This window comes from Hemiscyllium ocellatum, chromosome 33 (genome assembly GCF_020745735.1).
Source record: "Hemiscyllium ocellatum isolate sHemOce1 chromosome 33, sHemOce1.pat.X.cur, whole genome shotgun sequence".
Classification (NCBI taxonomy): Eukaryota; Metazoa; Chordata; class Chondrichthyes; order Orectolobiformes; family Hemiscylliidae; genus Hemiscyllium; species Hemiscyllium ocellatum.
In genome coordinates, this window is record NC_083433.1 from 20,733,159 (window position 1) to 20,756,873 (window position 23,715).

The window sequence follows — 23,715 nt, forward strand, 5'->3', positions numbered from 1 at the left end:
TGAACGGAGATGTCGAATCGAGCTGCTGGTGGTGATGAGGCGCGCTTGCAGCGTGACATGTTTACACGGGGAGATCAGCTCCCTCCCCATTCTCCACAGAGAGTCGGATACAAGTAGAGAGGATATTGAAAGTGGACGATAAAGAAAGGGTGCACGGACGTAATTCGCTTTTCGCAACTTTTCGGATTGATGCGGAATGCCGAGGAGCGAATCCTGTACGTGAGGGAAACGATGATTGGCATTTATGGGCAAGCTACACCAACACAAGGGGAGGCAATGAATAGGATCTTTCCGTCAAGGCCAACATTTCTCGCCCATGCCGAGATCAGCCTGGTGGTGAGCTGCTCTCTCGAACCGCTGCAGTCCAAGTGCTGTCGGTAGCCCCGCGATGCTGTTTGGGCGGGGATTCCCGATTTTGACCCGGTAACACCGGAGGAACAAGGACATATTTGCAATTCAGGACAGCGAGTGCCTCGGCGGGGGGAGAACTTGCGAATGGTGGTGTTCCCGTGGATCTGCTGCCGTCATCCTTCGAGGCTGCGTTGGCCATGGGTTTGCAAGGTGCTGCCTGAGGAATTCTGGTGAATCTTGTAGATGCCGGGGGAATGAATGACCCTGCCGCCGCCGCTGTCCCCGATCACCGGGAGAAACCTCTCTGCAGTCGACCTGACGTGCGGTGGCTCCGGCCCGTGCCATCTGATTGGTCGTCAGCGCGACCTACGCGGCTACGTAACAGATGGACAGAAAAGCACGGGGAAAGCACAGCGACTGCTGCAGAGTGATCTTCCGGTCTGGTTGGATATCTTGGAAGGAAGGTAGACGGTAAGGGAATAAAGGAACTTTGAATATCATCAAACTGATGGAAAGGATAGTCGGCAAATATGACCTCCACCGTTGGAGTATTAATGTGCTATCGCTTCTCGGCCTTTTGGCTTGGAATATGTGTAGTTTCTGTTCTTATCAGTTTAATCGCTGATATCTCCCGAAGGTGGGAGTGTTTGTATTAAATGGATTTTTGGAGCAGGGAGATGGCTTAAGGGCTTGCTCTGTCCTCTCCATGTATCAGCCTGGTATTGCAGTGTTTCCAGGAATGGTGCACCCAACGCTTACCCAAGTTCAAAAGCAGGTGAATGCAATGTGAATCTCTTGCCTTTGCTAGTTTGCCGTGTTGATGGCAGTCAGTGATTGTTGCATCTATTGTCTTTTCAGTTGCAGGAAACTATCGTCTTTTGTTACCGGTTTTCTGTCTTATGAACCTGCTCTGCAGTTACCTGATGAAGGTGCAGCACGCTGAAAGCCAGGACAGGGGTAACCCCAACGTGCTACAGGGAACATTCTGGAACCAGGGGCCTGCCAGGAAGGTAACTTGCCAATTTGAATGAATGGATTTGCCCTTGTCTGCCGTTTTGGGCTTCTGCGGTCGTTCTTGGAACGTATCCCACCGATGGTACGGCGGTGGCGGGGGGGGGTGACTGCTGTAATTTCAAAGAACCCCGTTGGGCTGAACCCTGGTGTTGTGGGATTTTTAACACAGTCAAATCAGGTTGTGGGATCCCATGACTCAGCCAATGTCAAATGGCTATCAGATCAGCCCCCACAGCCCCTTCCCAACCCCCCCGCCTCCCCCCCCAACCCCGAGGCAACAAATTTATCCTAATATTTTCTTGAACAAGAAAGAAATGTCTTTGGTCTGTTTCCTGAATAGAGTGAAACCCCCATCTCTGTTTGTTTCTTCGCAAACTACTGTACGGAAGCGACCTGCTTTAGTAGCTATGTCTGTACGTAAAGATTATTCACGCAGACGATCGCCCAAGGCTGGAACTGGCTTCAGCTCCCTGGTGCCACCAGGCAGCCGTACTAACCACTGATCCACTGTGCCACCCGTACGATTTGGAACGATTTGTCATCATTTGCGGTGCAAGTAGCGAAACAGTTGTCAGTTTGTCAACTGGGTCGGATTATAATGTTGTCAGCGATCTGCAGCAATGTGAACGGAGATGTCGAATCGAGCTGCTGGTGGTGATGAGGCACGCTTGCAGCGTGACATGTTTACACGGGAGATCAGCTCCCTCCCCATTCTCCACAGAGAGTCGGATACAAGTAGAGAGGATATTGAAAGTGGACGATAAAGAAAGGGTGCACGGACGTAATTCGCTTTTCGCAACTTTTCGGATTGATGCGGAATGCCGAGGAGCGAATCCTGTACGTGAGGGAAACGATGATTGGCATTTATGGGCAAGCTACACCAACACAAGGGGAGGCAATGAATAGGATCTTTCCGTCAAGGCCAACATTTCTCGCCCATGCCGAGATCAGCCTGGTGGTGAGCTGCTCTCTCGAACCGCTGCAGTCCAAGTGCTGTCGGTAGCCCCGCGATGCTGTTTGGGCGGGGATTCCCGATTTTGACCCGGTAACACCGGAGGAACAAGGACATATTTGCAATTCAGGACAGCGAGTGCCTCGGCGCGGGGGAGAACTTGCGAATGGTGGTGTTCCCGTGGATCTGCTGCCGTCATCCTTCGAGGCTGCGTTGGCCATGGGTTTACAAGGTGCTGCCTGAGGAATTCTGGTGAATCTTGTAGATGCCGGGGAATGAATGACCCTGCCGGGGAATGAATGACCCTGCCGCCGCCGCTGTCCCCGATCACCGGGAGAAACCTCTCTGCAGTCGACCTGACGTGCAGTGGCTCCGGCCCGTGCCATCTGATTGGTCGTCAGCGCGACCTACGCGGCTACGTAACAGAAAACCACGGGTAAAGCACAGCGACTGCTGCAGAGTGATCTTCCGGTCTGGTTGGATATCTTGGAAGGAAGGTAGACGGTAAGGGAATAAAGGAACTTTGAATATCATCAAACTGATGGAAAGGATAGTCGGCAAATATGACCTCCACCGTTGGAGTATTAATGTGCTATCGCTTCTCGGCCTTTTGGCTTGGAATATGTGTAGTTTCTGTTCTTATCAGTTTAATCGCTGATATCTCCCGAAGGTGGGAGTGTTTGTATTAAATGGATTTTTGGAGCAGGGAGATGGCTTAAGGGCTTGCTCTGTCCTCTCCATGTATCAGCCTGGTATTGCAGTGTTTCCAGGAATGGTGCACCCAACGTCTACCCAAGTTCAAAAGCAGGTGAATGCAATGTGAATCTCTTGCCTTTGCTCGTTTGCCGTGTTGATGGCAGTCAGTGATTGTTGCATCTATTGTCTTTTCAGTTGCAGGAAACTATCGTCTTTTGTTACGGGTTTTCTGTCTTATGAACCTGCTCTGCAGTTACCTGATGAAGGTGCAGCACGCTGAAAGCCAGGACAGGGGTAACCCCAACGTGCTACAGGGAACATTCTGGAACCAGGGGCCTGCCAGGAAGGTAACTTGCCAATTTGAATGAATGGATTTGACCTTGTCTGCCGTTTTGGGCTTCTGCGGTCGTTCTTGGAACGTATCCCACCGATGGTACGGCGGTGGCGGGGGTGGGGTGACTGCTGTAATTTCAAAGAACCCCGTTGGGCTGAAACCTGGTGTTGTGGGATTTTTAACACAGTCAAATCAGGTTGTGGGATCCCATGACTCAGCCAATGTCAAATGGCTATCAGATCAGCCCCCACAGCCCCTTCCCAACCCCCCACCCCCCCCCCCCCGAGGCAACAAATTTATCCTAATATTTTCTTGAACAAGGAAGAAATGTCTTTAGTCTGTTTCCTGAATAGAGTGAAACCCCCATCTCTGTTTTGTTTCTTCGCAAACTACTGTACGGAAGCGACCTGCTTTAGTAGCTACGTCTGTACGTAAAGATTATTCACGCAGACGATCGCCCAAGGCTGGAACTGGCTTCAGCTCCCTGGTGCCACCAGGCAGCCGTACTAACCACTGATCCACTGTGCCACCCGTACGATTTGGAACGATTTGTCATCATTTGCGGTGCAAGTAGCGAAACAGTTGTCAGTTTGTCAACTGGTCGGATTATAATGTTGTCAGCGATCTGCAGCAATGTGAACGGAGATGTCGAATCGAGCTGCTGGTGGTGATGAGGCGCGCTTGCAGCGTGACATGTTTACACGGGGAGATCAGCTCCCTCCCCATTCTCCACAGAGAGTCGGATACAAGTAGAGAGGATATTGAAAGTGGACGATAAAGAAAGGGTGCACGGACGTAATTCGCTTTTCGCAACTTTTCGGATTGATGCGGAATGCCGAGGAGCGAATCCTGTACGTGAGGGAAACGATGATTGGCATTTATGGGCAAGCTACACCAACACAAGGGAGGCAATGAATAGGATCTTTCCGTCAAGGCCAACATTTCTCGCCCATGCCGAGATCAGCCTGGTGGTGAGCTGCTCTCTCGAACCGCTGCAGTCCAAGTGCTGTCGGTAGCCCCGCGATGCTGTTTGGGCGGGGATTCCCGATTTTGACCCGGTAACACCGGAGGAACAAGGACATATTTGCAATTCAGGACAGCGAGTGCCTCGGCGGGGGGGAGAACTTGCGAATGGTGGTGTTCCCGTGGATCTGCTGCCGTCATCCTTCGAGGCTGCGTTGGCCATGGGTTTGCAAGGTGCTGCCTGAGGAATTCTGGTGAATCTTGTAGATGCCGGGGGAATGAATGACCCTGCCGCCGCCGCTGTCCCCGATCACCGGGAGAAACCTCTCTGCAGTCGACCTGACGTGCGGTGGCTCCGGCCCGTGCCATCTGATTGGTCGTCAGCGCGACCTACGCGGCTACGTAACAGATGGACAGAAAAGCACGGGGAAAGCACAGCGACTGCTGCAGAGTGATCTTCCGGTCTGGTTGGATATCTTGGAAGGAAGGTAGACGGTAAGGGAATAAAGGAACTTTGAATATCATCAAACTGATGGAAAGGATAGTCGGCAAATATGACCTCCACCGTTGGAGTATTAATGTGCTATCGCTTCTCGGCCTTTTGGCTTGGAATATGTGTAGTTTCTGTTCTTATCAGTTTAATCGCTGATATCTCCCGAAGGTGGGAGTGTTTGTATTAAATGGATTTTTGGAGCAGGGAGATGGCTTAAGGGCTTGCTCTGTCCTCTCCATGTATCAGCCTGGTATTGCAGTGTTTCCAGGAATGGTGCACCCAACGCTTACCCAAGTTCAAAAGCAGGTGAATGCAATGTGAATCTCTTGCCTTTGCTAGTTTGCCGTGTTGATGGCAGTCAGTGATTGTTGCATCTATTGTCTTTTCAGTTGCAGGAAACTATCGTCTTTTGTTACGGGTTTTCTGTCTTATGAACCTGCTCTGCAGTTACCTGATGAAGGTGCAGCACGCTGAAAGCCAGGACAGGGGTAACCCCAACGTGCTACAGGGAACATTCTGGAACCAGGGGCCTGCCAGGAAGGTAACTTGCCAATTTGAATGAATGGATTTGCCCTTGTCTGCCGTTTTGGGCTTCTGCGGTCGTTCTTGGAACGTATCCCACCGATGGTACGGCGGCGGCGGGGGGTGGGGTGACTGCTGTAATTTCAAAGAACCCCGTTGGGCTGAAACCTGGTGTTGTGGGATTTTTAACACAGTCAAATCAGGTTGTGGGATCCCATGACTCAGCCAATGTCAAATGGCTATCAGATCAGCCCCCACAGCCCCTTCCCAACCCCCCCGCCTCCCCCCCCACCCCCGAGGCAACAAATTTATCCTAATATTTTCTTGAACAAGGAAGAAATGTCTTTAGTCTGTTTCCTGAATAGAGTGAAACCCCCATCTCTGTTTGTTTCTTCGCAAACTACTGTACGGAAGCGACCTGCTTTAGTAGCTACGTCTGTACGTAAAGATTATTCACGCAGACGATCGCCCAAGGCTGGAACTGGCTTCAGCTCCCTGGTGCCACCAGGCAGCCGTACTAACCACTGATCCACTGTGCCACCCGTACGATTTGGAACGATTTGTCATCATTTGCGGTGCAAGTAGCGAAACAGTTGTCAGTTTGTCAACTGGGTCGGATTATAATGTTGTCAGCGATCTGCAGCAATGTGAACGGAGATGTCGAATCGAGCTGCTGGTGGTGATGAGGCGCGCTTGCAGCGTGACATGTTTACACGGGGAGATCAGCTCCCTCCCCATTCTCCACAGAGAGTCGGATACAAGTAGAGAGGATATTGAAAGTGGACGATAAAGAAAGGGTGCACGGACGTAATTCGCTTTTCGCAACTTTTCGGATTGATGCGGAATGCCGAGGAGCGAATCCTGTACGTGAGGGAAACGATGATTGGCATTTATGGGCAAGCTACACCAACACAAGGGGAGGCAATGAATAGGATCTTTCCGTCAAGGCCAACATTTCTCGCCCATGCCGAGATCAGCCTGGTGGTGAGCTGCTCTCTCGAACCGCTGCAGTCCAAGTGCTGTCGGTAGCCCCGCGATGCTGTTTGGGCGGGGATTCCCGATTTTGACCCGGTAACACCGGAGGAACAAGGACATATTTGCAATTCAGGACAGCGAGTGCCTCGGCGGGGGAGAACTTGCGAATGGTGGTGTTCCCGTGGATCTGCTGCCGTCATCCTTCGAGGCTGCGTTGGCCATGGGTTTGCAAGGTGCTGCCTGAGGAATTCTGGTGAATCTTGTAGATGCCGGGGGAATGAATGACCCTGCCGCCGCCGCTGTCCCCGATCACCGGGAGAAACCTCTCTGCAGTCGACCTGACGTGCGTGGCTCCGGCCCGTGCCATCTGATTGGTCGTCAGCGCGACCTACGCGGCTACGTAACAGATGGACAGAAAAGCACGGGGAAAGCACAGCGACTGCTGCAGAGTGATCTTCCGGTCTGGTTGGATATCTTGGAAGGAAGGTAGACGGTAAGGGAATAAAGGAACTTTGAATATCATCAAACTGATGGAAAGGATAGTCGGCAAATATGACCTCCACCGTTGGAGTATTAATGTGCTATCGCTTCTCGGCCTTTTGGCTTGGAATATGTGTAGTTTCTGTTCTTATCAGTTTAATCGCTGATATCTCCCGAAGGTGGGAGTGTTTGTATTAAATGGATTTTTGGAGCAGGGAGATGGCTTAAGGGCTTGCTCTGTCCTCTCCATGTATCAGCCTGGTATTGCAGTGTTTCCAGGAATGGTGCACCCAACGCTTACCCAAGTTCAAAAGCAGGTGAATGCAATGTGAATCTCTTGCCTTTGCTAGTTTGCCGTGTTGATGGCAGTCAGTGATTGTTGCATCTATTGTCTTTTCAGTTGCAGGAAACTATCGTCTTTTGTTACGGGTTTTCTGTCTTATGAACCTGCTCTGCAGTTACCTGATGAAGGTGCAGCACGCTGAAAGCCAGGACAGGGGTAACCCCAACGTGCTACAGGGAACATTCTGGAACCAGGGCCTGCCAGGAAGGTAACTTGCCAATTTGAATGAATGGATTTGCCCTTGTCTGCCGTTTTGGGCTTCTGCGGTCGTTCTTGGAACGTATCCCACCGATGGTACGGCGGTGGCGGGGGTGGGGTGACTGCTGTAATTTCAAAGAACCCCGTTGGGCTGAACCCTGGTGTTGTGGGATTTTTAACACAGTCAAATCAGTTGTGGGATCCCATGACTCAGCCAATGTCAAATGGCTATCAGATCAGCCCCCACAGCCCCTTCCCAACCCCCCCGCCTCCCCCCCCAACCCCGAGGCAACAAATTTATCCTAATATTTTCTTGAACAAGAAAGAAATGTCTTTGGTCTGTTTCCTGAATAGAGTGAAACCCCCATCTCTGTTTGTTTCTTCGCAAACTACTGTACGGAAGCGACCTGCTTTAGTAGCTACGTCTGTACGTAAAGATTATTCACGCAGACGATCGCCCAAGGCTGGAACTGGCTTCAGCTCCCTGGTGCCACCAGGCAGCCGTACTAACCACTGATCCACTGTGCCACCCGTACGATTTGGAACGATTTGTCATCATTTGCGGTGCAAGTAGCGAAACAGTTGTCAGTTTGTCAACTGGGTCGGATTATAATGTTGTCAGCGATCTGCAGCAATGTGAACGGAGATGTCGAATCGAGCTGCTGGTGGTGATGAGGCACGCTTGCAGCGTGACATGTTTACACGGGGAGATCAGCTCCCTCCCCATTCTCCACAGAGAGTCGGATACAAGTAGAGAGGATATTGAAAGTGGACGATAAAGAAAGGGTGCACGGACGTAATTCGCTTTTCGCAACTTTTCGGATTGATGCGGAATGCCGAGGAGCGAATCCTGTACGTGAGGGAAACGATGATTGGCATTTATGGGCAAGCTACACCAACACAAGGGGAGGCAATGAATAGGATCTTTCCGTCAAGGCCAACATTTCTCGCCCATGCCGAGATCAGCCTGGTGGTGAGCTGCTCTCTCGAACCGCTGCAGTCCAAGTGCTGTCGGTAGCCCCGCGATGCTGTTTGGGCGGGGATTCCCGATTTTGACCCGGTAACACCGGAGGAACAAGGACATATTTGCAATTCAGGACAGCGAGTGCCTCGGCGCGGGGGAGAACTTGCGAATGGTGGTGTTCCCGTGGATCTGCTGCCGTCATCCTTCGAGGCTGCGTTGGCCATGGGTTTACAAGGTGCTGCCTGAGGAATTCTGGTGAATCTTGTAGATGCCGGGGGAATGAATGACCCTGCCGGGGAATGAATGACCCTGCCGCCGCCGCTGTCCCCGATCACCGGAGAAACCTCTCTGCAGTCGACCTGACGTGCAGTGGCTCCGGCCCGTGCCATCTGATTGGTCGTCAGCGCGACCTACGCGGCTACGTAACAGAAAACCACGGGTAAAGCACAGCGACTGCTGCAGAGTGATCTTCCGGTCTGGTTGGATATCTTGGAAGGAAGGTAGACGGTAAGGGAATAAAGGAACTTTGAATATCATCAAACTGATGGAAAGGATAGTCGGCAAATATGACCTCCACCGTTGGAGTATTAATGTGCTATCGCTTCTCGGCCTTTTGGCTTGGAATATGTGTAGTTTCTGTTCTTATCAGTTTAATCGCTGATATCTCCCGAAGGTGGGAGTGTTTGTATTAAATGGATTTTTGGAGCAGGGAGATGGCTTAAGGGCTTGCTCTGTCCTCTCCATGTATCAGCCTGGTATTGCAGTGTTTCCAGGAATGGTGCACCCAACGTCTACCCAAGTTCAAAAGCAGGTGAATGCAATGTGAATCTCTTGCCTTTGCTCGTTTGCCGTGTTGATGGCAGTCAGTGATTGTTGCATCTATTGTCTTTTCAGTTGCAGGAAACTATCGTCTTTTGTTACGGGTTTTCTGTCTTATGAACCTGCTCTGCAGTTACCTGATGAAGGTGCAGCACGCTGAAAGCCAGGACAGGGGTAACCCCAACGTGCTACAGGGAACATTCTGGAACCAGGGGCCTGCCAGGAAGGTAACTTGCCAATTTGAATGAATGGATTTGACCTTGTCTGCCGTTTTGGGCTTCTGCGGTCGTTCTTGGAACGTATCCCACCGATGGTACGGCGGTGGCGGGGGTGGGGTGACTGCTGTAATTTCAAAGAACCCCGTTGGGCTGAAACCTGGTGTTGTGGGATTTTTAACACAGTCAAATCAGGTTGTGGGATCCCATGACTCAGCCAATGTCAAATGGCTATCAGATCAGCCCCCACAGCCCCTTCCCAACCCCCCCCCCCACCCCCGAGGCAACAAATTTATCCTAATATTTTCTTGAACAAGAAAGAAATGTCTTTAGTCTGTTTCCTGAATAGAGTGAAACCCCCATCTCTGTTTGTTTCTTCGCAAACTACTGTACGGAAGCGACCTGCTTTAGTAGCTACGTCTGTACGTAAAGATTATTCACGCAGACGATCGCCCAAGGCTGGAACTGGCTTCAGCTCCCTGGTGCCACCAGGCAGCCGTACTAACCACTGATCCACTGTGCCACCCGTACGATTTGGAACGATTTGTCATCATTTGCGGTGCAAGTAGCGAAACAGTTGTCAGTTTGTCAACTGGGTCGGATTATAATGTTGTCAGCGATCTGCAGCAATGTGAACGGAGATGTCGAATCGAGCTGCTGGTGGTGATGAGGCGCGCTTGCAGCGTGACATGTTTACACGGGGAGATCAGCTCCCTCCCCATTCTCCACAGAGAGTCGGATACAAGTAGAGAGGATATTGAAAGTGGACGATAAAGAAAGGGTGCACGGACGTAATTCGCTTTTCGCAACTTTTCGGATTGATGCGGAATGCCGAGGAGCGAATCCTGTACGTGAGGGAAACGATGATTGGCATTTATGGGCAAGCTACACCAACACAAGGGGAGGCAATGAATAGGATCTTTCCGTCAAGGCCAACATTTCTCGCCCATGCCGAGATCAGCCTGGTGGTGAGCTGCTCTCTCGAACCGCTGCAGTCCAAGTGCTGTCGGTAGCCCCGCGATGCTGTTTGGGCGGGGATTCCCGATTTTGACCCGGTAACACCGGAGGAACAAGGACATATTTGCAATTCAGGACAGCGAGTGCCTCGGCGGGGGGAGAACTTGCGAATGGTGGTGTTCCCGTGGATCTGCTGCCGTCATCCTTCGAGGCTGCGTTGGCCATGGGTTTGCAAGGTGCTGCCTGAGGAATTCTGGTGAATCTTGTAGATGCCGGGGAATGAATGACCCTGCCGCCGCCGCTGTCCCCGATCACCGGGAGAAACCTCTCTGCAGTCGACCTGACGTGCGTGGCTCCGGCCCGTGCCATCTGATTGGTCGTCAGCGCGACCTACGCGGCTACGTAACAGATGGACAGAAAAGCACGGGGAAAGCACAGCGACTGCTGCAGAGTGATCTTCCGGTCTGGTTGGATATCTTGGAAGGAAGGTAGACGGTAAGGGAATAAAGGAACTTTGAATATCATCAAACTGATGGAAAGGATAGTCGGCAAATATGACCTCCACCGTTGGAGTATTAATGTGCTATCGCTTCTCGGCCTTTTGGCTTGGAATATGTGTAGTTTCTGTTCTTATCAGTTTAATCGCTGATATCTCCCGAAGGTGGGAGTGTTTGTATTAAATGGATTTTTGGAGCAGGGAGATGGCTTAAGGGCTTGCTCTGTCCTCTCCATGTATCAGCCTGGTATTGCAGTGTTTCCAGGAATGGTGCACCCAACGCTTACCCAAGTTCAAAAGCAGGTGAATGCAATGTGAATCTCTTGCCTTTGCTAGTTTGCCGTGTTGATGGCAGTCAGTGATTGTTGCATCTATTGTCTTTTCAGTTGCAGGAAACTATCGTCTTTTGTTACGGGTTTTCTGTCTTATGAACCTGCTCTGCAGTTACCTGATGAAGGTGCAGCACGCTGAAAGCCAGGACAGGGTAACCCCAACGTGCTACAGGGAACATTCTGGAACCAGGGCCTGCCAGGAAGGTAACTTGCCAATTTGAATGAATGGATTTGCCCTTGTCTGCCGTTTTGGGCTTCTGCGGTCGTTCTTGGAACGTATCCCACCGATGGTACGGCGGTGGCGGGGGGGGGGTGACTGCTGTAATTTCAAAGAACCCCGTTGGGCTGAAACCTGGTGTTGTGGGATTTATAACACAGTCAAATCAGGTTGTGGGATCCCATGACTCAGCCAATGTCAAATGGCTATCAGATCAGCCCCCACAGCCCCTTCCCAACCCCCCCGCCCCCCCCCCCCACCCCCGAGGCAACAAATTTATCCTAATATTTTCTTGAACAAGAAGAAATGTCTTTGGTCTGTTTCCTGAATAGAGTGAAACCCCCATCTCTGTTTGTTTCTTCGCAAACTACTGTACGGAGGCGACCTGCTTTAGTAGCTACGTCTGTACGTAAAGATTATTCACGCAGACGATCGCCCAAGGCTGGAACTGGCTTCAGCTCCCTGGTGCCACCAGGCAGCCGTACTAACCACTGATCCACTGTGCCACCCGTACGATTTGGAACGATTTGTCATCATTTGCGGTGCAAGTAGCGAAACAGTTGTCAGTTTGTCAACTGGGTCGGATTATAATGTTGTCAGCGATCTGCAGCAATGTGAACGGAGATGTCGAATCGAGCTGCTGGTGGTGATGAGGCGCGCTTGCAGCGTGACATGTTTACACGGGGAGATCAGCTCCCTCCCCATTCTCCACAGAGAGTCGGATACAAGTAGAGAGGATATTGAAAGTGGACGATAAAGAAAGGGTGCACGGACGTAATTCGCTTTTCGCAACTTTTCGGATTGATGCGGAATGCCGAGGAGCGAATCCTGTACGTGAGGGAAACGATGATTGGCATTTATGGGCAAGCTACACCAACACAAGGGGAGGCAATGAATAGGATCTTTCCGTCAAGGCCAACATTTCTCGCCCATGCCGAGATCAGCCTGGTGGTGAGCTGCTCTCTCGAACCGCTGCAGTCCAAGTGCTGTCGGTAGCCCCGCGATGCTGTTTGGGCGGGATTCCCGATTTTGACCCGGTAACACCGGAGGAACAAGGACATATTTGCAATTCAGGACAGCGAGTGCCTCGGCGGGGGAGAACTTGCGAATGGTGGTGTTCCCGTGGATCTGCTGCCGTCATCCTTCGAGGCTGCGTTGGCCATGGGTTTGCAAGGTGCTGCCTGAGGAATTCTGGTGAATCTTGTAGATGCCGGGGGAATGAATGACCCTGCCGCCGCCGCTGTCCCCGATCACCGGGAGAAACCTCTCTGCAGTCGACCTGACGTGCGGTGGCTCCGGCCCGTGCCATCTGATTGGTCGTCAGCGCGACCTACGCGGCTACGTAACAGATGGACAGAAAAGCACGGGGAAAGCACAGCGACTGCTGCAGAGTGATCTTCCGGTCTGGTTGGATATCTTGGAAGGAAGGTAGACGGTAAGGGAATAAAGGAACTTTGAATATCATCAAACTGATGGAAAGGATAGTCGGCAAATATGACCTCCACCGTTGGAGTATTAATGTGCTATCGCTTCTCGGCCTTTTGGCTTGGAATATGTGTAGTTTCTGTTCTTATCAGTTTAATCGCTGATATCTCCCGAAGGTGGGAGTGTTTGTATTAAATGGATTTTTGGAGCAGGGAGATGGCTTAAGGGCTTGCTCTGTCCTCTCCATGTATCAGCCTGGTATTGCAGTGTTTCCAGGAATGGTGCACCCAACGCTTACCCAAGTTCAAAAGCAGGTGAATGCAATGTGAATCTCTTGCCTTTGCTAGTTTGCCGTGTTGATGGCAGTCAGTGATTGTTGCATCTATTGTCTTTTCAGTTGCAGGAAACTATCGTCTTTTGTTACGGGTTTTCTGTCTTATGAACCTGCTCTGCAGTTACCTGATGAAGGTGCAGCACGCTGAAAGCCAGGACAGGGGTAACCCCAACGTGCTACAGGGAACATTCTGGAACCAGGGGCCTGCCAGGAAGGTAACTTGCCAATTTGAATGAATGGATTTGCCCTTGTCTGCCGTTTTGGGCTTCTGCGGTCGTTCTTGGAACGTATCCCACCGATGGTACGGCGGTGGCGGGGGTGGGGTGACTGCTGTAATTTCAAAGAACCCCGTTGGGCTGAACCCTGGTGTTGTGGGATTTTTAACACAGTCAAATCAGGTTGTGGGATCCCATGACTCAGCCAATGTCAAATGGCTATCAGATCAGCCCCCACAGCCCCTTCCCAACCCCCCCCCCCTCCCCCCCCAACCCCGAGGCAACAAATTTATCCTAATATTTTCTTGAACAAGAAAGAAATGTCTTTGGTCTGTTTCCTGAATAGAGTGAAACCCCCATCTCTGTTTGTTTCTTCGCAAACTACTGTACGGAAGCGACCTGCTTTAGTAGCTACGTCTGTACGTAAAGATTATTCACGCAGACGATCGCCCAAGGCTGGAACTGGCTTCAGCTCCCTGGTGCCACCAGGCAGCCGTACTAACCACTGATCCACTGTGCCACCCGTACGATTTGGAACGATTTGTCATCATTTGCGGTGCAAGTAGCGAAACAGTTGTCAGTTTGTCAACTGGGTCGGATTATAATGTTGTCAGCGATCTGCAGCAATGTGAACGGAGATGTCGAATCGAGCTGCTGGTGGTGATGAGGCACGCTTGCAGCGTGACATGTTTACACGGGGAGATCAGCTCCCTCCCCATTCTCCACAGAGAGTCGGATACAAGTAGAGAGGATATTGAAAGTGGACGATAAAGAAAGGGTGCACGGACGTAATTCGCTTTTCGCAACTTTTCGGATTGATGCGGAATGCCGAGGAGCGAATCCTGTACGTGAGGGAAACGATGATTGGCATTTATGGGCAAGCTACACCAACACAAGGGGAGGCAATGAATAGGATCTTTCCGTCAAGGCCAACATTTCTCGCCCATGCCGAGATCAGCCTGGTGGTGAGCTGCTCTCTCGAACCGCTGCAGTCCAAGTGCTGTCGGTAGCCCCGCGATGCTGTTTGGGCGGGGATTCCCGATTTTGACCCGGTAACACCGGAGGAACAAGGACATATTTGCAATTCAGGACAGCGAGTGCCTCGGCGCGGGGGAGAACTTGCGAATGGTGGTGTTCCCGTGGATCTGCTGCCGTCATCCTTCGAGGCTGCGTTGGCCATGGGTTTACAAGGTGCTGCCTGAGGAATTCTGGTGAATCTTGTAGATGCCGGGGGAATGAATGACCCTGCCGGGGAAATGAATGACCCTGCCGCCGCCGCTGTCCCCGATCACCGGGAGAAACCTCTCTGCAGTCGACCTGACGTGCAGTGGCTCCGGCCCGTGCCATCTGATTGGTCGTCAGCGCGACCTACGCGGCTACGTAACAGAAAACCACGGGTAAAGCACAGCGACTGCTGCAGAGTGATCTTCCGGTCTGGTTGGATATCTTGGAAGGAAGGTAGACGGTAAGGGAATAAAGGAACTTTGAATATCATCAAACTGATGGAAAGGATAGTCGGCAAATATGACCTCCACCGTTGGAGTATTAATGTGCTATCGCTTCTCGGCCTTTTGGCTTGGAATATGTGTAGTTTCTGTTCTTATCAGTTTAATCGCTGATATCTCCCGAAGGTGGGAGTGTTTGTATTAAATGGATTTTTGGAGCAGGGAGATGGCTTAAGGGCTTGCTCTGTCCTCTCCATGTATCAGCCTGGTATTGCAGTGTTTCCAGGAATGGTGCACCCAACGTCTACCCAAGTTCAAAAGCAGGTGAATGCAATGTGAATCTCTTGCCTTTGCTCGTTTGCCGTGTTGATGGCAGTCAGTGATTGTTGCATCTATTGTCTTTTCAGTTGCAGGAAACTATCGTCTTTTGTTACGGGTTTTCTGTCTTATGAACCTGCTCTGCAGTTACCTGATGAAGGTGCAGCACGCTGAAAGCCAGGACAGGGGTAACCCCAACGTGCTACAGGGAACATTCTGGAACCAGGGGCCTGCCAGGAAGGTAACTTGCCAATTTGAATGAATGGATTTGACCTTGTCTGCCGTTTTGGGCTTCTGCGGTCGTTCTTGGAACGTATCCCACCGATGGTACGGCGGTGGCGGGGGGGTGGGGTGACTGCTGTAATTTCAAAGAACCCCGTTGGGCTGAAACCTGGTGTTGTGGGATTTTTAACACAGTCAAATCAGGTTGTGGGATCCCATGACTCAGCCAATGTCAAATGGCTATCAGATCAGCCCCCACAGCCCCTTCCCAACCCCCCACCCCCGAGGCAACAAATTTATCCTAATATTTTCTTGAACAAGGAAGAAATGTCTTTAGTCTGTTTCCTGAATAGAGTGAAACCCCCATCTCTGTTTTGTTTCTTCGCAAACTACTGTACGGAAGCGACCTGCTTTAGTAGCTACGTCTGTACGTAAAGATTATTCACGCAGACGATCGCCCAAGGCTGGAACTGGCTTCAGCTCCCTGGTGCCACCAGGCAGCCGTACTAACCACTGATCCACTGTGCCACCCGTACGATTTGGAACGATTTGTCATCATTTGCGGTGCAAGTAGCGAAACAGTTGTCAGTTTGTCAACTGGGTCGGATTATAATGTTGTCAGCGATCTGCAGCAATGTGAACGGAGATGTCGAATCGAGCTGCTGGTGGTGATGAGGCGCGCTTGCAGCGTGACATGTTTACACGGGGAGATCAGCTCCCTCCCCATTCTCCACAGAGAGTCGGATACAAGTAGAGAGGATATTGAAAGTGGACGATAAAGAAAGGGTGCACGGACGTAATTCGCTTTTCGCAACTTTTCGGATTGATGCGGAATGCCGAGGAGCGAATCCTGTACGTGAGGGAAACGATGATTGGCATTTATGGGCAAGCTACACCAACACAAGGGGAGGCAATGAATAGGATCTTTCCGTCAAGGCCAACATTTCTCGCCCATGCCGAGATCAGCCTGGTGGTGAGCTGCTCTCTCGAACCGCTGCAGTCCAAGTGCTGTCGGTAGCCCCGCGATGCTGTTTGGGCGGGGATTCCCGATTTTGACCCGGTAACACCGGAGGAACAAGGACATATTTGCAATTCAGGACAGCGAGTGCCTCGGCGGGGGAGAACTTGCGAATGGTGGTGTTCCCGTGGATCTGCTGCCGTCATCCTTCGAGGCTGCGTTGGCCATGGGTTTGCAAGGTGCTGCCTGAGGAATTCTGGTGAATCTTGTAGATGCCGGGGGAATGAATGACCCTGCCGCCGCCGCTGTCCCCGATCACCGGAGAAACCTCTCTGCAGTCGACCTGACGTGCGGTGGCTCCGGCCCGTGCCATCTGATTGGTCGTCAGCGCGACCTACGCGGCTACGTAACAGATGGACAGAAAAGCACGGGGAAAGCACAGCGACTGCTGCAGAGTGATCTTCCGGTCTGGTTGGATATCTTGAAGGAAGGTAGACGGTAAGGGAATAAAGGAACTTTGAATATCATCAAACTGATGGAAAGGATAGTCGGCAAATATGACCTCCACCGTTGGAGTATTAATGTGCTATCGCTTCTCGGCCTTTTGGCTTGGAATATGTGTAGTTTCTGTTCTTATCAGTTTAATCGCTGATATCTCCCGAAGGTGGGAGTGTTTGTATTAAATGGATTTTTGGAGCAGGGAGATGGCTTAAGGGCTTGCTCTGTCCTCTCCATGTATCAGCCTGGTATTGCAGTGTTTCCAGGAATGGTGCACCCAACGCTTACCCAAGTTCAAAAGCAGGTGAATGCAATGTGAATCTCTTGCCTTTGCTAGTTTGCCGTGTTGATGGCAGTCAGTGATTGTTGCATCTATTGTCTTTTCAGTTGCAGGAAACTATCGTCTTTTGTTACGGGTTTTCTGTCTTATGAACCTGCTCTGCAGTTACCTGATGAAGGTGCAGCACGCTGAAAGCCAGGACAGGGGTAACCCCAACGTGCTACAGGGAACATTCTGGAACCAGGGGCCTGCCAGGAAGGTAACTTGCCAATTTGAATGAATGGATTTGCCCTTGTCTGCCGTTTTGGGCTTCTGCGGTCGTTCTTGGAACGTATCCCACCGATGGTACGGCGGTGGCGGGGGTGGGGTGACTGCTGTAATTTCAAAGAACCCCGTTGGGCTGAAACCTGGTGTTGTGGGATTTATAACACAGTCAAATCAGGTTGTGGGATCCCATGACTCAGCCAATGTCAAATGGCTATCAGATCAGCCCCCACAGCCCCTTCCCAACCCCCCCGCCTCCCCCCCCACCCCCGAGGCAACAAATTTATCCTAATATTTTCTTGAACAAGGAAGAAATGTCTTTAGTCTGTTTCCTGAATAGAGTGAAACCCCCATCTCTGTTTGTTTCTTCGCAAACTACTGTACGGAGGCGACCTGCTTTAGTAGCTACGTCTGTACGTAAAGATTATTCACGCAGACGATCGCCCAAGGCTGGAACTGGCTTCAGCTCCCTGGTGCCACCAGGCAGCCGTACTAACCACTGATCCACTGTGCCACCCGTACGATTTGGAACGATTTGTCATCATTTGCGGTGCAAGTAGCGAAACAGTTGTCAGTTTGTCAACTGGGTCGGATTATAATGTTGTCAGCGATCTGCAGCAATGTGAACGGAGATGTCGAATCGAGCTGCTGGTGGTGATGAGGCGCGCTTGCAGCGTGACATGTTTACACGGGGAGATCAGCTCCCTCCCCATTCTCCACAGAGAGTCGGATACAAGTAGAGAGGATATTGAAAGTGGACGATAAAGAAAGGGTGCACGGACGTAATTCGCTTTTCGCAACTTTTCGGATTGATGCGGAATGCCGAGGAGCGAATCCTGTACGTGAGGGAAACGATGATTGGCATTTATGGGCAAGCTACACCAACACAAGGGGAGGCAATGAATAGGATCTTTCCGTCAAGGCCAACATTTCTCGCCCATGCCGAGATCAGCCTGGTGGTGAGCTGCTCTCTCGAACCGCTGCAGTCCAAGTGCTGTCGGTAGCCCCGCGATGCTGTTTGGGCGGGGATTCCCGATTTTGACCCGGTAACACCGGAGGAACAAGGACATATTTGCAATTCAGGACAGCGAGTGCCTCGGCGGGGGGAGAACTTGCGAATGGTGGTGTTCCCGTGGATCTGCTGCCGTCATCCTTCGAGGCTGCGTTGGCCATGGGTTTGCAAGGTGCTGCCTGAGGAATTCTGGTGAATCTTGTAGATGCCGGGGAAATGAATGACCCTGCCGCCGCCGCTGTCCCCGATCACCGGGAGAAACCTCTCTGCAGTCGACCTGACGTGCGGTGGCTCCGGCCCGTGCCATCTGATTGGTCGTCAGCGCGACCTACGCGGCTACGTAACAGATGGACAGAAAAGCACGGGGAAAGCACAGCGACTGCTGCAGAGTGATCTTCCGGTCTGGTTGGATATCTTGGAAGGAAGGTAGACGGTAAGGGAATAAAGGAACTTTGAATATCATCAAACTGATGGAAAGGATAGTCGGCAAATATGACCTCCACCGTTGGAGTATTAATGTGCTATCGCTTCTCGGCCTTTTGGCTTGGAATATGTGTAGTTTCTGTTCTTATCAGTTTAATCGCTGATATCTCCCGAAGGTGGGAGTGTTTGTATTAAATGGATTTTTGGAGCAGGGAGATGGCTTAAGGGCTTGCTCTGTCCTCTCCATGTATCAGCCTGGTATTGCAGTGTTTCCAGGAATGGTGCACCCAACGCTTACCCAAGTTCAAAAGCAGGTGAATGCAATGTGAATCTCTTGCCTTTGCTAGTTTGCCGTGTTGATGGCAGTCAGTGATTGTTGCATCTATTGTCTTTTCAGTTGCAGGAAACTATCGTCTTTTGTTACGGGTTTTCTGTCTTATGAACCTGCTCTGCAGTTACCTGATGAAGGTGCAGCACGCTGAAAGCCAGGACAGGGTAACCCCAACGTGCTACAGGGAACATTCTGGAACCAGGGGCCTGCCAGGAAGGTAACTTGCCAATTTGAATGAATGGATTTGCCCTTGTCTGCCGTTTTGGGCTTCTGCGGTCGTTCTTGGAACGTATCCCACCGATGGTACGGCGGTGGCGGGGGTGGGGTGACTGCTGTAATTTCAAAGAACCCCGTTGGGCTGAACCTGGTGTTGTGGGATTTTTAACACAGTCAAATCAGGTTGTGGGATCCCATGACTCAGCCAATGTCAAATGGCTATCAGATCAGCCCCCACAGCCCCTTCCCAACCCCCCCGCCTCCCCCCCCAACCCCGAGGCAACAAATTTATCCTAATATTTTCTTGAACAAGAAAGAAATGTCTTTGGTCTGTTTCCTGAATAGAGTGAAACCCCCATCTCTGTTTGTTTCTTCGCAAACTACTGTACGGAAGCGACCTGCTTTAGTAGCTACGTCTGCACGTAAAGATTATTCACGCAGACGATCGCCCAAGGCTGGAACTGGCTTCAGCTCCCTGGTGCCACCAGGCAGCCGTACTAACCACTGATCCACTGTGCCACCCGTACGATTTGGAACGATTTGTCATCATTTGCGGTGCAAGTAGCGAAACAGTTGTCAGTTTGTCAACTGGGTCGGATTATAATGTTGTCAGCGATCTGCAGCAATGTGAACGGAGATGTCGAATCGAGCTGCTGGTGGTGATGAGGCACGCTTGCAGCGTGACATGTTTACACGGGGAGATCAGCTCCCTCCCCATTCTCCACAGAGAGTCGGATACAAGTAGAGAGGATATTGAAAGTGGACGATAAAGAAAGGGTGCACGGACGTAATTCGCTTTTCGCAACTTTTCGGATTGATGCGGAATGCCGAGGAGCGAATCCTGTACGTGAGGGAAACGATGATTGGCATTTATGGCAAGCTACACCAACACAAGGGGAGGCAATGAATAGGATCTTTCCGTCAAGGCCAACATTTCTCGCCCATGCCGAGATCAGCCTGGTGGTGAGCTGCTCTCTCGAACCGCTGCAGTCCAAGTGCTGTCGGTAGCCCCGCGATGCTGTTTGGGCGGGGATTCCCGATTTTGACCCGGTAACACCGGAGGAACAAGGACATATTTGCAATTCAGGACAGCGAGTGCCTCGGCGGGGGGAGAACTTGCGAATGGTGGTGTTCCCGTGGATCTGCTGCCGTCATCCTTCGAGGCTGCGTTGGCCATGGGTTTACAAGGTGCTGCCTGAGGAATTCTGGTGAATCTTGTAGATGCCGGGGGAATGAATGACCCTGCCGGGGGAATGAATGACCCTGCCGCCGCCGCTGTCCCCGATCACCGGGAGAAACCTCTCTGCAGTCGACCTGACGTGCAGTGGCTCCGGCCCGTGCCATCTGATTGGTCGTCAGCGCGACCTACGCGGCTACGTAACAGAAAACCACGGGTAAAGCACAGCGACTGCTGCAGAGTGATCTTCCGGTCTGGTTGGATATCTTGGAAGGAAGGTAGACGGTAAGGGAATAAAGGAACTTTGAATATCATCAAACTGATGGAAAGGATAGTCGGCAAATATGACCTCCACCGTTGGAGTATTAATGTGCTATCGCTTCTCGGCCTTTTGGCTTGGAATATGTGTAGTTTCTGTTCTTATCAGTTTAATCGCTGATATCTCCCGAAGGTGGGAGTGTTTGTATTAAATGGATTTTTGGAGCAGGGAGATGGCTTAAGGGCTTGCTCTGTCCTCTCCATGTATCAGCCTGGTATTGCAGTGTTTCCAGGAATGGTGCACCCAACGTCTACCCAAGTTCAAAAGCAGGTGAATGCAATGTGAATCTCTTGCCTTTGCTCGTTTGCCGTGTTGATGGCAGTCAGTGATTGTTGCATCTATTGTCTTTTCAGTTGCAGGAAACTATCGTCTTTTGTTACGGGTTTTCTGTCTTATGAACCTGCTCTGCAGTTACCTGATGAAGGTGCAGCACGCTGAAAGCCAGGACAGGGGTAACCCCAACGTGCTACAGGGAACATTCTGGAACCAGGGGCCTGCCAGGAAGGTAACTTGCCAATTTGAATGAATGGATTTGACCTTGTCTGCCGTTTTGGGCTTCTGCGGTCGTTCTTGGAACGTATCCCACCGATGGTACGGCGGTGGCGGGGGGTGGGGTGACTGCTGTAATTTCAAAGAACCCCGTTGGGCTGAAACCTGGTGTTGTGGGATTTTTAACACAGTCAAATCAGGTTGTGGGATCCCATGACTCAGCCAATGTCAAATGGCTATCAGATCAGCCCCCACAGCCCCTTCCCAACCCCCCACCCCCCCCCGAGGCAACAAATTTATCCTAATATTTCTTGAACAAGAAAGAAATGTCTTTAGTCTGTTTACTGAATAGAGTGAAACCCCCATCTCTGTTTTGTTTCTTCGCAAACTACTGTACGGAAGCGACCTGCTTTAGTAGCTACGTCTGTACGTAAAGATTATTCACGCAGACGATCGCCCAAGGCTGGAACTGGCTTCAGCTCCCTGGTGCCACCAGGCAGCCGTACTAACCACTGATCCACTGTGCCACCCGTACGATTTGGAACGATTTGTCATCATTTGCGGTGCAAGTAGCGAAACAGTTGTCAGTTTGTCAACTGGGTCGGATTATAATGTTGTCAGCGATCTGCAGCAATGTGAACGGAGATGTCGAATCGAGCTGCTGGTGGTGATGAGGCGCGCTTGCAGCGTGACATGTTTACACGGGGAGATCAGCTCCCTCCCCATTCTCCACAGAGAGTCGGATACAAGTAGAGAGGATATTGAAAGTGGACGATAAAGAAAGGGTGCACGGACGTAATTCGCTTTTCGCAACTTTTCGGATTGATGCGGAATGCCGAGGAGCGAATCCTGTACGTGAGGGAAACGATGATTGGCATTTATGGGCAAGCTACACCAACACAAGGGGAGGCAATGAATAGGATCTTTCCGTCAAGGCCAACATTTCTCGCCCATGCCGAGATCAGCCTGGTGGTGAGCTGCTCTCTCTCGAACCGCTGCAGTCCAAGTGCTGTCGGTAGCCCCGCGATGCTGTTTGGGCGGGGATTCCCGATTTTGACCCGGTAACACCGGAGGAACAAGGACATATTTGCAATTCAGGACAGCGAGTGCCTCGGCGGGGGAGAACTTGCGAATGGTGGTGTTCCCGTGGATCTGCTGCCGTCATCCTTCGAGGCTGCGTTGGCCATGGGTTTGCAAGGTGCTGCCTGAGGAATTCTGGTGAATCTTGTAGATGCCGGGGGAATGAATGACCCTGCCGCCGCCGCTGTCCCCGATCACCGGGAGAAACCTCTCTGCAGTCGACCTGACGTGCGGTGGCTCCGGCCCGTGCCATCTGATTGGTCGTCAGCGCGACCTACGCGGCTACGTAACAGATGGACAGAAAAGCACGGGGAAAGCACAGCGACTGCTGCAGAGTGATCTTCCGGTCTGGTTGGATATCTTGGAAGGAAGGTAGACGGTAAGGGAATAAAGGAACTTTGAATATCATCAAACTGATGGAAAGGATAGTCGGCAAATATGACCTCCACCGTTGGAGTATTAATGTGCTATCGCTTCTCGGCCTTTTGGCTTGGAATATGTGTAGTTTCTGTTCTTATCAGTTTAATCGCTGATATCTCCCGAAGGTGGGAGTGTTTGTATTAAATGGATTTTTGGAGCAGGGAGATGGCTTAAGGGCTTGCTCTGTCCTCTCCATGTATCAGCCTGGTATTGCAGTGTTTCCAGGAATGGTGCACCCAACGCTTACCCAAGTTCAAAAGCAGGTGAATGCAATGTGAATCTCTTGCCTTTGCTAGTTTGCCGTGTTGATGGCAGTCAGTGATTGTTGCATCTATTGTCTTTTCAGTTGCAGGAAACTATCGTCTTTTGTTACGGGTTTTCTGTCTTATGAACCTGCTCTGCAGTTACCTGATGAAGGTGCAGCACGCTGAAAGCCAGGACAGGGGTAACCCCAACGTGCTACAGGGAACATTCTGGAACCAGGGGCCTGCCAGGAAGGTAACTTGCCAATTTGAATGAATGGATTTGCCCTTGTCTGCCGTTTTGGGCTTCTGCGGTCGTTCTTGGAACGTATCCCACCGATGGTACGGCGGTGGCGGGGGTGGGGTGACTGCTGTAATTTCAAAGAACCCCGTTGGGCTGAAACCTGGTGTTGTGGATTTTTAACACAGTCAAATCAGGTTGTGGGATCCCATGACTCAGCCAATGTCAAATGGCTATCAGATCAGCCCCCACAGCCCCTTCCCAACCCCCCCGCCTCCCCCCCCACCCCCGAGGCAACAAATTTATCCTAATATTTTCTTGAACAAGGAAGAAATGTCTTTAGTCTGTTTCCTGAATAGAGTGAAACCCCCATCTCTGTTTGTTTCTTCGCAAACTACTGTACGGAAGCGACCTGCTTTAGTAGCTACGTCTGTACGTAAAGATTATTCACGCAGACGATCGCCCAAGGCTGGAACTGGCTTCAG

At 51.3% G+C, this 23,715-nt stretch overlaps 12 non-coding genes across 12 annotated transcripts; all 12 read left to right on the forward strand.

Moving 5' to 3' along the window:
• The first annotated feature begins 912 nt into the window (after nucleotides 1-912).
• Nucleotides 913-1,104, forward strand: LOC132831570 (U2 spliceosomal RNA). The gene has a single exon (XR_009646533.1). It is a non-coding gene; the product is annotated as a U2 spliceosomal RNA (small nuclear RNA).
• Nucleotides 1,105-2,911: 1,807 nt separating this feature from the next.
• Nucleotides 2,912-3,103, forward strand: LOC132831571 (U2 spliceosomal RNA). Its single transcript, XR_009646534.1, has one exon. It is a non-coding gene; the product is annotated as a U2 spliceosomal RNA (small nuclear RNA).
• Nucleotides 3,104-4,895: 1,792 nt separating this feature from the next.
• On the forward strand, nucleotides 4,896-5,087 carry LOC132831572 (U2 spliceosomal RNA). Its single transcript, XR_009646535.1, has one exon. It is a non-coding gene; the product is annotated as a U2 spliceosomal RNA (small nuclear RNA).
• A 1,796-nt stretch (nucleotides 5,088-6,883) lies between these two features.
• LOC132831574 (U2 spliceosomal RNA) lies at nucleotides 6,884-7,075 on the forward strand. Its single transcript, XR_009646536.1, has one exon. It is a non-coding gene; the product is annotated as a U2 spliceosomal RNA (small nuclear RNA).
• Nucleotides 7,076-8,882: 1,807 nt separating this feature from the next.
• Nucleotides 8,883-9,074, forward strand: LOC132831575 (U2 spliceosomal RNA). The gene has a single exon (XR_009646537.1). It is a non-coding gene; the product is annotated as a U2 spliceosomal RNA (small nuclear RNA).
• A 1,787-nt stretch (nucleotides 9,075-10,861) lies between these two features.
• Nucleotides 10,862-11,053, forward strand: LOC132831576 (U2 spliceosomal RNA). The gene has a single exon (XR_009646538.1). It is a non-coding gene; the product is annotated as a U2 spliceosomal RNA (small nuclear RNA).
• A 1,793-nt stretch (nucleotides 11,054-12,846) lies between these two features.
• LOC132831577 (U2 spliceosomal RNA) lies at nucleotides 12,847-13,038 on the forward strand. Its single transcript, XR_009646539.1, has one exon. It is a non-coding gene; the product is annotated as a U2 spliceosomal RNA (small nuclear RNA).
• A 1,812-nt stretch (nucleotides 13,039-14,850) lies between these two features.
• Nucleotides 14,851-15,042, forward strand: LOC132831579 (U2 spliceosomal RNA). The gene has a single exon (XR_009646541.1). It is a non-coding gene; the product is annotated as a U2 spliceosomal RNA (small nuclear RNA).
• Nucleotides 15,043-16,826: 1,784 nt separating this feature from the next.
• LOC132831580 (U2 spliceosomal RNA) lies at nucleotides 16,827-17,018 on the forward strand. Its single transcript, XR_009646542.1, has one exon. It is a non-coding gene; the product is annotated as a U2 spliceosomal RNA (small nuclear RNA).
• Nucleotides 17,019-18,815: 1,797 nt separating this feature from the next.
• On the forward strand, nucleotides 18,816-19,007 carry LOC132831581 (U2 spliceosomal RNA). The gene has a single exon (XR_009646543.1). It is a non-coding gene; the product is annotated as a U2 spliceosomal RNA (small nuclear RNA).
• A 1,807-nt stretch (nucleotides 19,008-20,814) lies between these two features.
• Nucleotides 20,815-21,006, forward strand: LOC132831582 (U2 spliceosomal RNA). Its single transcript, XR_009646544.1, has one exon. It is a non-coding gene; the product is annotated as a U2 spliceosomal RNA (small nuclear RNA).
• Nucleotides 21,007-22,796: 1,790 nt separating this feature from the next.
• On the forward strand, nucleotides 22,797-22,988 carry LOC132831583 (U2 spliceosomal RNA). Its single transcript, XR_009646545.1, has one exon. It is a non-coding gene; the product is annotated as a U2 spliceosomal RNA (small nuclear RNA).
• Nucleotides 22,989-23,715: the final 727 nt, after the last annotated feature.